Source organism: Carlito syrichta, unplaced genomic scaffold (genome assembly GCF_000164805.1).
Source record: "Carlito syrichta isolate Samal-C Ts95f unplaced genomic scaffold, Tarsius_syrichta-2.0.1 Scaffold249948, whole genome shotgun sequence".
Classification (NCBI taxonomy): domain Eukaryota; kingdom Metazoa; phylum Chordata; class Mammalia; order Primates; family Tarsiidae; genus Carlito; species Carlito syrichta.
Genome location: NW_007194044.1, coordinates 83553 through 97977, shown reverse-complemented (window position 1 = coordinate 97977; position 14425 = coordinate 83553). Strand labels below are relative to the sequence as shown.

The following is a 14425-nucleotide window of genomic DNA, read 5'->3' as shown; positions in this document are numbered from 1 at the left end:
TAGTTGACTGGTCTTCCGTCTTGGAAACCCTTCCATTTTCTAAAAAGCAAAGAAAAGTAAAATAAGTAAGTGGGTAGAGCAGATGCAGCTTAAAACCTCCAAATTATTCCAGGACTCGAGCTTCTTCAAGGCTCTATTTTAAGATTTGGTACTTTTTTAAATATTTGTTTTAACAGGAGTTTTAGAGGATTGAAAATACTTTATTGATGGAAAGTGGGAGCCGTTACTCCCTCCCACCTCCTCGGCTCAGCAAAACTAAAAAAGAAAGCAAGTCCATTCAATTCCCAAGCAGATCTTTAAAATGTTAACATCAAATGGGAAGACATTATTCCTAAGCGAGAAAAAAGCAAAAACAAAACCAAACCTTTGTATCCCTGTAAGTTTTCCACCATTTCCCGCTTTGATTTGTGTATGAGTCTTTAATTCATACTATTGAGGAATCGCCTTCAAATGGTTTTTCACAACAATAAAAGAAGAAAAGGGAGAGGAAAAAGCAAGTGGGATGAGATGTCAGTATCCCCACCTAAATACGGGGTCCTGTTAGCTGCTTCTTGGTGGCTAATTGGGAATTATACCGTGTGCGGTGTACTTGTCATGATTCCAAGCACAGCCAACTATCTCTAAAACAGTAACTGTTAAATAACATGCATCATTTAGCGTTCTCCATGTTCTTCTGCTAACAGAGCTGGCAGAATCGGCCATATGACTTGTCTCCTAGGTCATCATCCAGGGATAAAGGGAAGGTTAAGCTGAGGAGGCTCTGGCATGCAGGCGTTCGTTTCCCTGGCGATGAGGCTGCGCCCCGCACAGTTAGTTGTCAGTGCGGTGGTGGCGGCCACACCTGGCAGTGACTACAGTGCATCTCCTGTGAGCAGGGCTGTGGCTCACTCTCTTGGAGCGGCTCTGTGCAGCGGCGGCGGCAGGAGAGGGAGCCCAGACGCTCTGGGTGGCGGAGGCTGGACATCGCCGTGTCGGTGCTGCATTCGGAAAAGCCCGGCCGCAGCCGGCGGCGTGTGAAGTTCCCGGCAGGCACTCGCCGGGCTGCTCCTCACCCTCAGTTGTGGGTGAGCCGGGGCGCTCGTCAACACACGGAGGAGAGATCCCATTTTGCTCTCGCAGAGAAGGGGATGAGACATGAGCAATGAGAAGAGTGACGGGCAGTTCCTTGCCAGCAGCTAAGTTGTAAAATTGCTTTGGAGGCTGCCCGGGGAGCGCGGCAGAATTGACAAGAAAAGAACCGACACCGTTGCAGACCAAGGCATGCCTGACTGCACATGAGTCGGATCACCGGGACGCAGCCTCCGCTCCTGCTCTATTTGTGGCAGGATAAAGGAAAGGAGACTAGAAACCCAATTCCAAGTGGCATCCCTGAAAGGAAAACATATACGCTCCAAAAGGTGGGGAGTGTACAACCCAGCTGGAGTGTACATTTTTTTTTTTTTTAAAGGAGAATCCCTCAGGTATGTTCTCTTCCCCTGTATGCACTGCCCTCATCTGCATGTGATTTTGTGTCTGTCTCTTCTTATTGATTCTTTTTGTTTGGACTTTGAATCACAACCATGGGGTTCTTGGAATGTAGCAGATGCGTTTGTAGAAGCTCAGCTCTTCTGTTTATAACTGATTCTATTGAGGATCACGGACTTCTCAGTCTTTTTTTTTTAATACAGAATGATCAGATTGCTTAGTTTCCAGTCAACTTTCAGGAGAATATCTGCATAGGGACAAACAGTGTTGGGATGAAAGACTGGGGTATTTCTTAATCCCTTAGAATTTTGGAGGAAAAAATTAGAACTCAACAGAGAACAAAAGTTGAGGGCTTCTAGGAAAGGGTTAAAAGCAAAGATGTCATTGACTAGGGTTGTCACCCAAGTGTTTTTCCAGCTTGCCATCCAGTCTGAAGTAAATTGAGCTTTACCAATGGTTTTTCATTTCCAGCTCTTGATCAGTCCTTCAGGAGGCAGATGCTGCAGATTTACTTTCGAGAGATGAATTGCATTCACTGTGTGCCTGGTTCTGTTTTACTACAGTGTGCTGAAGGTGGCAGTCTAAAAAAATTCCTTTGATCCAACAGTATGAGTAAACCCTAACTTCTGCAATTACATCATCAATATACTTGTATAATAACGAGAAAGACAGATATGTAACAATAGTAGAGTTGGCTTCCTTTAGTACCTAGGCTGAGATGACAAAGCTTAAAATCAATTTTCCTTGTTAGGTTTTTAAAGAGAAAAATGAAAGGTGTGGGCGGTAACACACATAAAGATGAGTTTTTAAAAATATTCTGTGTTTCATTAAGCTAAGGATGTAAGTTTGTATAATTTTGGAACTAATAATAAATTTAATGCTTTTTAGAAAAGAATCTTGTCACTTTTTTTTACCTTTCGATACTTAATTCTCATAAACGTGGGTAACATTGTCATATTAAACACATATATTTATATTAAGTGAACTTTTCAGGATGGGAGAAACAAGAAAATGAGAAAGTGTACTACATTTTTGTATATGTAAAATATTTTATAGATTTTTTTTAGTATTGTGCTAACACAAAGAGTTAATACCAAAGCTCTAGGACCCTGATTTTTATTGTACATCCTACCTTCTTCTGATTTAGAAGTCTGAATGGAATAGAGGTAAATGGGGCTTAAATGTGTTTTTGAATATCAGACACTTTTGGTATGATAATATCTTTTTCCCAATGCTCCAGGCACTTTCATTTCTATTGACCTTTTCAGCTATTGTAATGCATAAACCTGCCTTGACTTCTCTGAGGCATTATGCCACCTGTACATTGTCTTCCAGTTTTAACACCATAAGCTTCGGTTATTCCTTCTATCCCATAGTCTTTAACAGAAGAACTTTCTCTAGAATTAGTGAAGACATTGGAATCACCTTGCTACCTGAGAAAAACATTCCTGTTTTTCAGCTAGAAATTTTAGGATATTTAAATACATGCCAAATTTATTTCTAAAATATACTTTTACAGGTAGAAATCAACTTTATAACTATGTCATAGTTTATACTTAATATTAACTTATTTAGTAATGTTCACTTAGAATAATATCACTCAAGCATAATTACAGATTCAGAATATGAAATTCATTCCATCTTCATTTCCAACAACAAATTTCTGTTGGCCCAAGTTAGGATATAACATATTTTGGATATTTGTTATTGCTCCTTTCTGGATCTTGTCTGTGGATGTATCACTAGACTCTAATTTTCTTCCAGCTTAAAAAAAGGATTTATTAATAGCTCTCTCATTCTGTAGTCTTTGAGCTTCAAATGACTGAGCAGCAGTTCTGTAATCTCTCCAGAGGTAATGGATGCCACAGCAGTGTCTGCTTCACTTGTAATCTTTTAAGACATAGTTAGAAAGACAGGAGTAAGTATTCTCAACTAGAGTTTAGAGTAAAATGCCTGTTCGAGGAGAGGTAGACATGAATCTTTTCTCATTCTCTTGTAAAAATGGATTTGATGTAAGAGGCATAAATATTCCTACCTCTTGCATTTCCTACTTATATAATTTAGCCTCAGCATACAGAAATTTTTTATAATCTAGATATGAGAAAGAGTTTTATATTACTCTTCCTTACATAGAGAGTTAAGAAAATATTTTGTAGAAATAAATGCTGGATGAGAGACGTGGTTGTGTTCAGGATTTTCCAAGTATTTTTTAAAAGTAATCATAAAAGATGTGCTTCCCTTTCAAATATTTTCTTGTCTCTCTTATAGTTTTACAATCCCATCTTCAGCCTGTCTTCATTTCCAACAACAAATTTCTGTTGGCCCAAGTTAGGATATAACATACTTTGTTTCTAAGCATTCTGGTTCTTGGGAATCTGGGTACAATATGTCTTTTTGATAGGAAGAAGGTGTTTTGCATGAAAATATTTTGCTTTCTGTGTTTTATAAGTTGAAATAACATACTCTATAAATAGCTTTTTCAGACATATAAAACATAAGAAAAAAGAAAAGAAAAAAGAACAGTAGTTGGAGAGGGGTGTCTACATCTATTTTACAGGTAGGAAGAATTAATAACTTAGGTACAATCACTGAGGCACACTTCTGAGAGGGGGCACTGCTAACATGGTCCCGGAACAACTGGAGGAAAAAAGATTGCATTTTGAATCATGACATTGCTAAGTAGCATATAACTGAAAAAAACCTAAATAGTTGCTTTGTTTATTGATGAGAAATCATATGTAAAAATTGCCAGTGAGATAAAGCTAGACAATGAATGGTACATTCCAATAATAGTAGAGTGCTTTTTGCTATCTTTTAGAAAATAACATAATTAATCAAATCCTGACTCAGTCTCCAACTGGCTGGCTAAACTTGGGTTGTCATTTTCCCTTGCAAGCAGATTGTCTGAAAGACTGGTTAGATACTTAAAAAGATTCCTTCTAGGTATCCCACTAGCACACTCTACAAAAACTACATTATGCAGACTCTGTAAGGTTGACTCTATTTGAAATGTAACTACAGAATTACTTGACTCTGACTTTCTTCTCCTGAGAGGCTAGAGGTTTGTAAATAGCATTTGCCTGCCTGATAAACTGAAGAAACAGTATTTATCCTTTTAGAATTGAGTAGGAAATTTGTCAATTTGTTTTTCTTCAGACAACTAGGCAAAAGTCATGGTTTAATTATAATCCATGTAACTGTGTATTTTGATTAAGTCCTGTACTGTGACTCATAAAATATTTGCTTTGGCTTTGATAAATGTTGAAATATTGCCATTTTGTTAACAAGAAACAAATGACGTTAGGGTATTTAGCTGCTAACTTTTTGAGAGTCATTTATAGAACAGTGCTTTTAAAAATAAAATATATGTACATACTCTCATTAGTCGTTGGAATAGATTTGCTCTCTTTCTCCCCAGCTGTCTTCTTCTTTGATAGTCGCACTCAATGAGAATATTCTAGAAAGGAGAGGATTGCAGGGCTCTCTCATGGCTTATGGGGCAAACTTAACTAGGAAGCGTCTCAACCCTGAAGAAAATTTATATTTCCTTTTTAATTTTAAAGAAAGTAGATTGGCAGGAAGCAAATTATAGATAATTTTATGTATGTAAAATTAAAATTTGATTCATTGCTTTTTAGAAAGTAATCCATAAGATTAAAAGATCGTGCCTAATTATACAACAATGGACCACAATATCACTGGAGGGTAGTTGAAAAACATATTTTTAAAAAATAGTAAATGATAAGAAACATTCTTGATAACTAAATACAGCAAATTAAAATAAATGCCTTCTTTAATTGCTGTCTTCCTCCATTTAGCCTTGAGTGGGAGTACTCTCTGCTCCTCTCTGTCTACTCTTTGTCTTGGTGACTTGAATTTTGTTAGTAGCCTATCTTCCTCTTTGAGAGGATTTCCTCTAACATGTCTCACAAAGTCAAAAGAATCAACTCCATCACTTTCCCCCAAACAGCTCCTCTTCCTGATTTCCTCAGTTTCTCAGGCTCAAATCTCAAGTCATCCTCACTGTCTTATTCTTTCACATGATTCATACTCAGTTACTCACTTTCTTATTTTCTTTCTAACATATCTCCAGCTATGTGCCTTCTTTTATCTTCCTATTAGCACTGTCCTAGTTCAAGTCCTTACTACTTTATGCTTAAATACTGTTTGAATCTTCCAATTGTTCTGTTATGAGTCTCTCTTCTAAGTATCTGTTCTGCATACTACTGCCAGATTCATTGTCCTGAAAAATGCTTTGAACATGACACAAGTCACTCCCTGCTCAAAAACTTTCAAGGACACTATATTGTATATAAAAATAAAGCCTGGCAAAAAATAGGGTGGCAAAAAATAACTTTTACAACCAGATCTCAGCCTGCCTTTCCAGTTTGCCTTTTTATAGTTCTAATTACTACCCCAATTAAACATATTACTCAGTTATCAAATACTGACATTTTATACAATTCCATAGTACTAAATTATTTGTCCAATTCATTTACTAAGGCATCATACACTTTCTCATGAGAGTTCTCTTTTGGTCTTGAACTACAGTTTGAACCTTTATTTTTGCATGTTACTTCATTTTTAAAGTTTTAGCTGGACTATAAACCCCTTAAGTACTGTGTCTGTGCAAACTTTGGCAAGTTAATTAAAGCCAGAAAATAATGAGACCACAAAGATTATTGCTTCATAGAGTTTTCATGATAATTAAATAAAATAATATACAATAAGTGCTCAGTGAATACTGGCTATACATTTCTCATTATCTCTATAAAGAAGATAGGTGCTCAGTAATACTATTTGCTGTTATATTTAGTATAAATTTTATAATATTATCATTTAGAAAAAAAAGACTGATAAGGGAAGGAGAGAGTCTGCTGTACAAAATAAGCTATAACAAAAACAATTAAAATAAGAAGGAAAACTGAAATTTGTACTGTCCTAAGATGTTAATGACCTCAGCAACTACATTTAGGACAAACTGGAATAGTTTCAGACAGCTTATTTTTTGTGAAATCGAGTACCTGAGATTCTAACATAAGTTTATGTTTTCCTCAGCATTATGACAGTAAATCTTAATGGCTTTCTATAGTATAGCTGATGAGGGTTTCAGGAAGAGGCTACACCGTAAAATTCTCCTGGGAACAAGAAGAGCAATTAGAGTCTGACCAGAGATTCTGACTTCTCACTGTTCAGGGTTTCTGACTTCAGGAAGCACTAAGTAACTCTATGGTGAACATCGGGATGTAGTCGACCATGAAGCTCATGGACACAACTCATGAACGCAGCAACGGAAAGGCAGGAGAGTTTTAGCTACAAGACAAGTGGGAGATGGACATTTACTAACAAAGGAGCTGCCTACCAGATTTTGTGTAGATCAGAGTTGTGAGACATTATAGGTCATGTCAACTTGCTATGGTGTTTGTCCTTCTCTTGTTGTTCAAGGATTCTGAGACTAAGCACTACTTTATTCAGTTTGAGTTTTGTACACCATATCCTTCCTTACTTCCTCTGATCTGATTCTTTACATTTTGACTCCAGGTGATAATCTAAACTCCTGCTTACCTCTCGTCTAAGCACATGCAATATGTATGCGTTGTTGGTCTCTACCACAGTGGCTTCTGCTTTAGGCATCTGCTTCCCAACAGATTTATTGACAGCCACAAACATGGAAAAAAGTCCAAGGAATACCCAACTGTCTTTTTTAGGTTTCTAAAAGAAAATCTTAGAGCATCTGTTTATTTTGAGATAGGAAGACATGTGCCTAATTATAGACAAGTATATTGACATGAAATATTTTATACAGAAGAAAATTTCTCAAAAAGTGAATGAAGAGTCTCAGTGTAAAAACCTTGAATTTGTTGCTTTTACTTGAAAAGAAAAGGAATGCTAAATTAGGAGAAATGAAGTATGATCGGCTCTAGAATCTATTGAGAGAACTCTAGAACCTAGCTTTGTAAGTTTCCCTTTCAAGTATCTAGATTTCACATTACCTTTCTCTTAAGACTCTTGAAATCTTAAACCTTGATGAATTTCTCTGTACTTCAGCCCCACCCCACCAATATTATTTGCAATTTTAAAATTTGGAATATAAAGCATTCTTCCATGAAAATGAAGAGGACATTTCTTAGAATGCTGAAAGTTTGAAAAGTCCACAAGATGTGACACAAATTTCAAATTTAATTAGAGTTATAAAATGTTAGATATGTTTTTTGAACATTATAGAGCACTAAGAAAGTACTTTTTAAAGTAGTTACAGTTTCTGGATATTTGTTTTTAAATTACTTCTCAGTTCATCCACATATTGTCTCACTTTTCATTGTGAATTCAATCTCTTAGTTCAGTTATCTAAAACTCCTAGAGGATAGAAAATTTACCACTTAATATCAGATTAAAATAGACCCCAAACCAAAGCCTGTTCATATTTTAATGCAAAAAAAGTTACTATATGTTTGTGAAAATTAGTGAGAAAACCAACCAATCTGAAATCTAGTGGAGAGGTACTGTGAACACCTATTAATCAGGAATTCAAACATTAGTGAAGAATTAACTAATTTATGGCAGTAGCTTTAGAAAGTTAAATATAATCGATATTTATAAGTGAGGATACTACTTAAAGATTAAGTTAAGACTTGTCATCATTTGTCTGAGTATTGTACAGTGATATATATTAATTATGGTGGAATAGAAGGTTGTCAAGACTTTTCCTTAGTACTTTCTACATTATAAATTATTAAATTATGATTAGCATAATTGCTCTTCATTTAGTACTTTCTAATTATTTGAAATTGATAAGTAGATATTTTGAATAAATAAGCATTTCCTATTCAGTTAAGTGATGTAATGTTAGTAATAAGGAATAGCTGTCTGGGTAAAATTCTGGGTTTTGTTTTGTTTTAGCATGAGAGGTAGTAAAAATGGTCCTTTGGAAAGCAAGTTAGCTCCTATATAGATTATTAGCACTGAGAGAAATGGTCTGTCCCAGGATCATAGACCTGGATCCCAACATATCATTTTGCATGAAGAAAACAATTGGTTTTAAAGAGTAATATAAAAGAGATTATTATAGTTTTACAAAATACATCAATTTTTCCAGAAAAGCAATTCAAAGCCAGCATCCTGATGAAAGGAGAGCCCAATTCTACATATGAAAGATAGTATATTTTTCATATTCCTGAGTACTAGCAGGCTTAGCTAAATTACCCTTTGCTTGGGTTACTACTGCAATTAGTTTGTGTCCTGAGGACTCAGTAGTTAGTTGTCTGTGGAGGAAGTTAGGGCAGTCTTGTGGACAACAGGAGAAAGCCAAGCTTTGACTTGAAGCATACCCTAAAATCCACATTGTAGAAATCCCAGTGCACTTAGGTGACTGTGTTTACATTTTCTGTTCTTGATTATGCCTTAGGCTATCTGAGGGACGTCTCTGTTCTTTCCTGACTGAGAGGTGTATCTTGTCTTGAGCTGCTCCTGTTGCCCTAATTAGATGATCTATAAAGCATTTGGTATCTAGGAGGTTTCTTCTGGGTTAATTACAGAGCTGTGCACAGCTTTTAAAGGAGAAATGAAGTTCAATTTCAAACCAGATGTGTCTGTATGGGTTTAAAGTATGCTTACTTATGTGGAGGTCTAAAAGCTTGGCTCTTGCAAGCACTTGTTTCTCTCACCATCCAGTGTGGTCTGAATTTCTAGTACCTATACTTACCTTCTCTTCTTTCCTTCGCTAGACTGTGAGTCTCTTGAGGGCAAGTCTTGCACCACTGTTCTTCTCCCTGCAAAACCAACAGAATGCTTACCTACTTACATATTAGGTGAGAGATGGGGAACCCTGGTGAAATAAAGTGATTCTAATGGGATACAATACACCAGTTTCCTGTGTTTTACATTATCAATGCAATATAGTGCTTAAAAGAATTTTTATTGACATTTTAAAGGAGAGAGGATGGCATATATTATGATTATTGGTCAAAGAGAATATTCCAGACAGAGAAAATGCTTAGGGGACAAAAGAAAATAACAAAGTTGTTGTGAGTAAAACATGCGGGAAGCCTTTGGACGCTTTTCCAGGTTCTGCAGAAAAAATGTGAAGATGAATCAAAAGGGACTTGCCATCAAAAGCTCTTGCACCAAACATGATGGTGGAAGGAATGAATTATAAGATTTTATATTGTAGCAGTAATGGTCTGGTAAGGAGGATATGAAAATACATTCTATCCAAGCAAAGAGGTACAGAGACATCTTGCATTATAACAGAGAATATATTGCGAGGAGAGCTGTCGTTAGGTCTGAATTTCATGGAGTAGGTATCAAGGAGTCATTTTTTGGTGGAAAGAAAATACGACTGTTTATTGAAATTGTTTGCTTCAATAACTTACTTTGTTCACTCCGATCTTACAGAGGGCAGAGACTATTCTTGTTTTGCTCACCATGGGATTCCCCAAACCTAGTACAGCTCACAACACATAGCTGTTGCCCAATAAATATTTGTTGGGTGAATGAATAAACTATTGATATCTCCATACTGTCAGTATTGTGAAAAACTTTTGAATTCCAATCCAGTTTTTTAGCTACTTAGATTTATCATAAATATATCTTTCACTTCTTCATCATCACTATTAACCTTCTCTGTGTTGACTGCCATGCAGGTACTATTGTTATAAGAAATAATCTTTTAAGTGAAGGGCTTACAGCTTTACTGGGGAGAGGAAAATATAGATAGCAAGCTTGGTGTGAGTAAATCATTATAGAGTAAATTAAGTTGTTTCTCTAATGCCAGTATATTGTTCAATATTTTGGAATCTGCTAAATGAATACCATTCCTCTAAAATGTGATCAGATTTTTCTCATCTAAGCTGTGGCTCAATTTGCATTTAACAGTGAGGGCAAGTTTATGCAACCTCAATTACAATCTTGGAAAACTGTCAAAAAATCTTATTAATAAGCACTGCTTAATTATTTTTAAAAATCTAGACAATATTTCTTGGCTCCTGTTTGAGACAATAGCCTGGTAGGAAATTCATGAATAAAAAAATAGAAAAAAATATTAGTTCAAACAATTCCTCAAGGCAACATATCAGGGCAGTGGTCCTAAATTAAAACTGTAATTCCTCACATATCATTCACTTTCGATTGCATCTATAGATTTCTTCTTTGACAAACATAGGAAGTTTGTGTTTTGTCTATTATGACATGTAATATGTTTTCTTTTCTTTTACTGTTGGCTACACAGATGGCCGAATACATACCAGAAGGAGGCTCACTTCTGATTCTGTGTTCAGGTGTTTTTAAATTTATACATCATGTGGATTTCCAAAATATTTGTAAGTTAACAGCAATATTAAATTCTCTAGGGTACTGGATTTTTGTTTTTCTGGAAAATTGTGCTAAATGCCTCTGTAAAGCAATACCCATCATTGATTTACCTATGTTTTGAAGTATGAGTGTTTGCTTATACTAATGAATAACGGGTCTTTTCTTGAAAACAGTGGCTACTCCGCCAGTTGATTTTTTAAAAAGCAGTCCTAAGTGTTGAAAGATAGCACTGCAATAGTTTTCATCTTAAAGTTTCAGACAAGATTTCTGGCACTGTCACAATAAGAAAATTAGAGGAAGAATCAGGCAAATAGTTTAACAAGACTCTGTAGCCGAGCATCTTTCTGTGAATCTTGACCATTATCCCTACACCGGGTAATGAGGCAAGGATGACTTAATTGGGGAATAACTCATAAAAAAGAACAGGCTAACTTGTCCAAAAGTTAAAACAGGCAATGATAACTATGAGTATCTCTGCTGACTCTTATACAGACTTGTCTTCTCTTTTAAATACAATTCTCCATCTTTTAAAAAAATCCTTTCTCTATTAAAACATACCTCTGTTGTCGCATTCTCTTACTTATGTGGGACTCTGAATTATTCCAAACATGCAAATAATTATGCCATGTATCAATGAGGACATCAATGAAAAAGAGATTGTGAACAAAAAATAAATAAAATGAATTATAGAACTTTCAAAAGATCTCAATAAAAGATTAGGAAGATTAAATACAGAGCAGGAGTGAAGGGGATCCTCCGTCTTGCCCTCTGCTGGCCAAGAAGTTGATGACACAACTCTAGCTTCAACTGCTCTATTAATATTTGTGTATAAAAGACATATTAAAGTTACACTTAAGAGTTACATAATGAAATTTTTTTTTTGTTTTTGAGTTGGAGTCTCACTCTGTCACCCAGACTGGAGTGCAGTGGCCGCTCCCGGCCACCGCAACCTCGACCTGCTGGGCTCCGGCGATCCTTCCGCCTCAGCCTTCCCAGTAGCTGGAATTACAGGCATGCGCTACCACGCCCAGCTGATTTTTTGATTTCTTGTAGAGATGAGGTCTCGCTGCCCAGGCGGGTCTCGAACCCGCGGGCTCAGGCAATTCACTCACCTCAGCCTCCCAAAGGCGCGGGATTACAGGCTGAGCCACTGAGCCCGGCTACATAATGAAATTTTAAAATGATTTTTTACATTTTTCCGTAATGATAGGTGCACGTACCTTTCCTACCTCACATCCCCTTCCAAAAATTAAATATTTTCTTTATACTTTCCATTTTACAGTTTAAATCAATTCAAGTTCTCCTACTAGTAAAGTTTGAACCCCTAGAGAATGGCAAGTATCTTTAAAAGAAATAAACTGGCTACGTTCAGAGTTGCAAAATAATTTTTGCTTATTTGGTAGGACTTCAGGGCCATGACATTCTTATGGTTGGAAAAAACACTAAAACATTTCTATCATTCTCCCCCTCAGCATGCTGCTGCCTTGTTACTCTCAAATTCTTCCAAATATCCAAGGAAAGTAAATATATAAATCAGTTATTAACATTCCTAGTCATCAGAGTATTTCCTGAAAGTTGTGATAGGTCAGGTAAGACCTGAATCTGTCTATTGGGCTCTTAAGGCAGAGAAAATAATCATCAAGGAACACAGAAAAGATGAACAAAGAGGAGACCAGTGTTTGGAGAACAAAATTTACTTATGCAACTACATTTGTGATGATTATTTATTTCCATATATTCTTTGAGGTAAGAGATAGCTACCTCAAACATGCTAAGCATGTTTTAGTTTTAAACTGAAGAGATTTTACATATATAATTTAGTATTACATAATTAAAATTTTAGAAATTTTTAAAGAACTGAACTTGATATTTGAATTCTTTATTGGGGGCAAGTATTACCTATTATTATATGGAAGATACTCTATCTTTGCTGAAAAATTTGAAAGATGTCTTGCTATCAGGCATTTTGAAGTAATTTCTATATGAATTTACTTAAGAAGCACCCTGAGATACAGAGAAGAGGGAGGAAATTGTAAATCTACTTTGTGTCATGCTAATTTAAATTTTTAGTTATAAATGTCACACCCATTTTGTTTGAGTTCCTTGAAGCATAAGTTATTGGTTTTCCCCAAGAATTAGAATCAAATGAAGTTCCATTGTGTGGGAAGAATTACACTAGATCTAATACTCTAAAGGGGAAGGGAGGGAGTATACTAATTATGTAAGCATCTAAGTTCTGGTCTGTTGCCGCCTTCTGCAACATTCATTAAAATTTAAAATTCTTTTGCTACAAAAAACGGATACATTTAGAGTTATGCACAATAAGTGGGGAGAAAAGAACAGTTAGAAAGCCATGTCATTAGTCAAGTATAAAAATACACGGTGAGGAGTAAGTGAATTTATGTTTTTTTAATATGCATAGTATAGTGTTTGAAATATTGTCAAGATATTTAATTTTTGTGGATTTTTTAAAAATAAAAGATAATGACCTCAAGTGAACAATGCTAAGAGCCTAAATGAAGATAGTAGCTCTGGGGATGGGCAGGAGGTTTGGAAAATGGGAGAGATTGTAAAGTTAATGTTTATAAGATTTAGAAACTGGTTAGAAGTGTGGTACAAAGAAGTGGAGCAATCAAGGGCAAACCTTCACAGGTCTGTATAAGTAGAAGAATGTTGGTTATGCTAATAAGTATTCTGATAAGTTTAAAGAACATTGTAGTTTGTAGATGAGGACAAATTTGAAAATACTAAATTTGAGATTTAATGGTTAGGCAGTGCATACTGGTCAACAAACAAATAAGAATGAATGCAAAGAAGAGAAGATAGATGCAGACATATTGACTTGATTGTTTGAAGAAAGGGGAAGAAAAGTCTGAAGAGAGCAATAGAGGCCAGTGAAAGACTTTACCAGGGTTTCTTTTGAAGAGGAAAACTTACTTAAATTGGCATCTTACCACATAGACAAAACTCACAATGACCCCAGACCTTGACATAGAAATAAATCAGAAACAAAGGCAACCATTCCCTCTATGGCCATCGGGTCTCTCGGTTCTGATTTTGTCTTCCTGTCTGCATTCTTTTCTTTTTGTGAAAATATGTTTTCACTGCCCAACTTTTATAAGGCTTAAATTTGACTGCTCACGTTACAATTTTATGTCACTTTTTTTTTGAGTCAGGATCACTCTGTCACCCAGGAGAAAGTGCAGGGGCACAACCACAGCTTGCCACAGCCTCAAACTCCTGGGCTGAAAAGATCCACCTTTCTCAGCCTCCTGAGTAGCTGGGACTACAGGCGTGTGCCACCAGCCTGGCTAATTTTTTTTATTTTTTTTTGTAGAGATGAGGTCTCACTATGTTGCTTAAGCTGGTCTTGGACTCCTGGGCTCAAGAGATCCTCCTGCCTCAGCCTCCCAAAAGTATGGGATTACAGGAATGAGCTACTGTGCCCAACCTATGTCACTTTCTTATTGAAATGCCTGAAAAGGTCTGGTGAAAGTCTTCACGTTTTAACTCCAAATTCCTAAGAGAGAGAAACTTACTGGTCCAGTATTGATCACATAATTCACCCAGACAGAAATAGCTGTGGTCAGACAGAGTCTCTAGCAGGCAATGTTGCCATGGAAATAAGCAGAATGATTTAAATAAAACCAAA

The 14425-nt window shown here is 36.1% G+C and overlaps 1 protein-coding gene across 1 annotated transcript in view; it reads left to right on the top strand.

Moving 5' to 3' along the window:
• Positions 1-716: 716 nt before the first annotated feature.
• The window catches only part of LOC103253743 (protein unc-13 homolog C-like), a 41025-nt gene continuing 27316 nt past the window's right edge, over positions 717-14425 (top strand). The window contains exon 1 of the mRNA XM_008051984.2: positions 717-1460. The gene's annotated coding sequence lies outside the window, so the exon portion shown is untranslated. The remainder of the gene's footprint in view (positions 1461-14425) is intronic.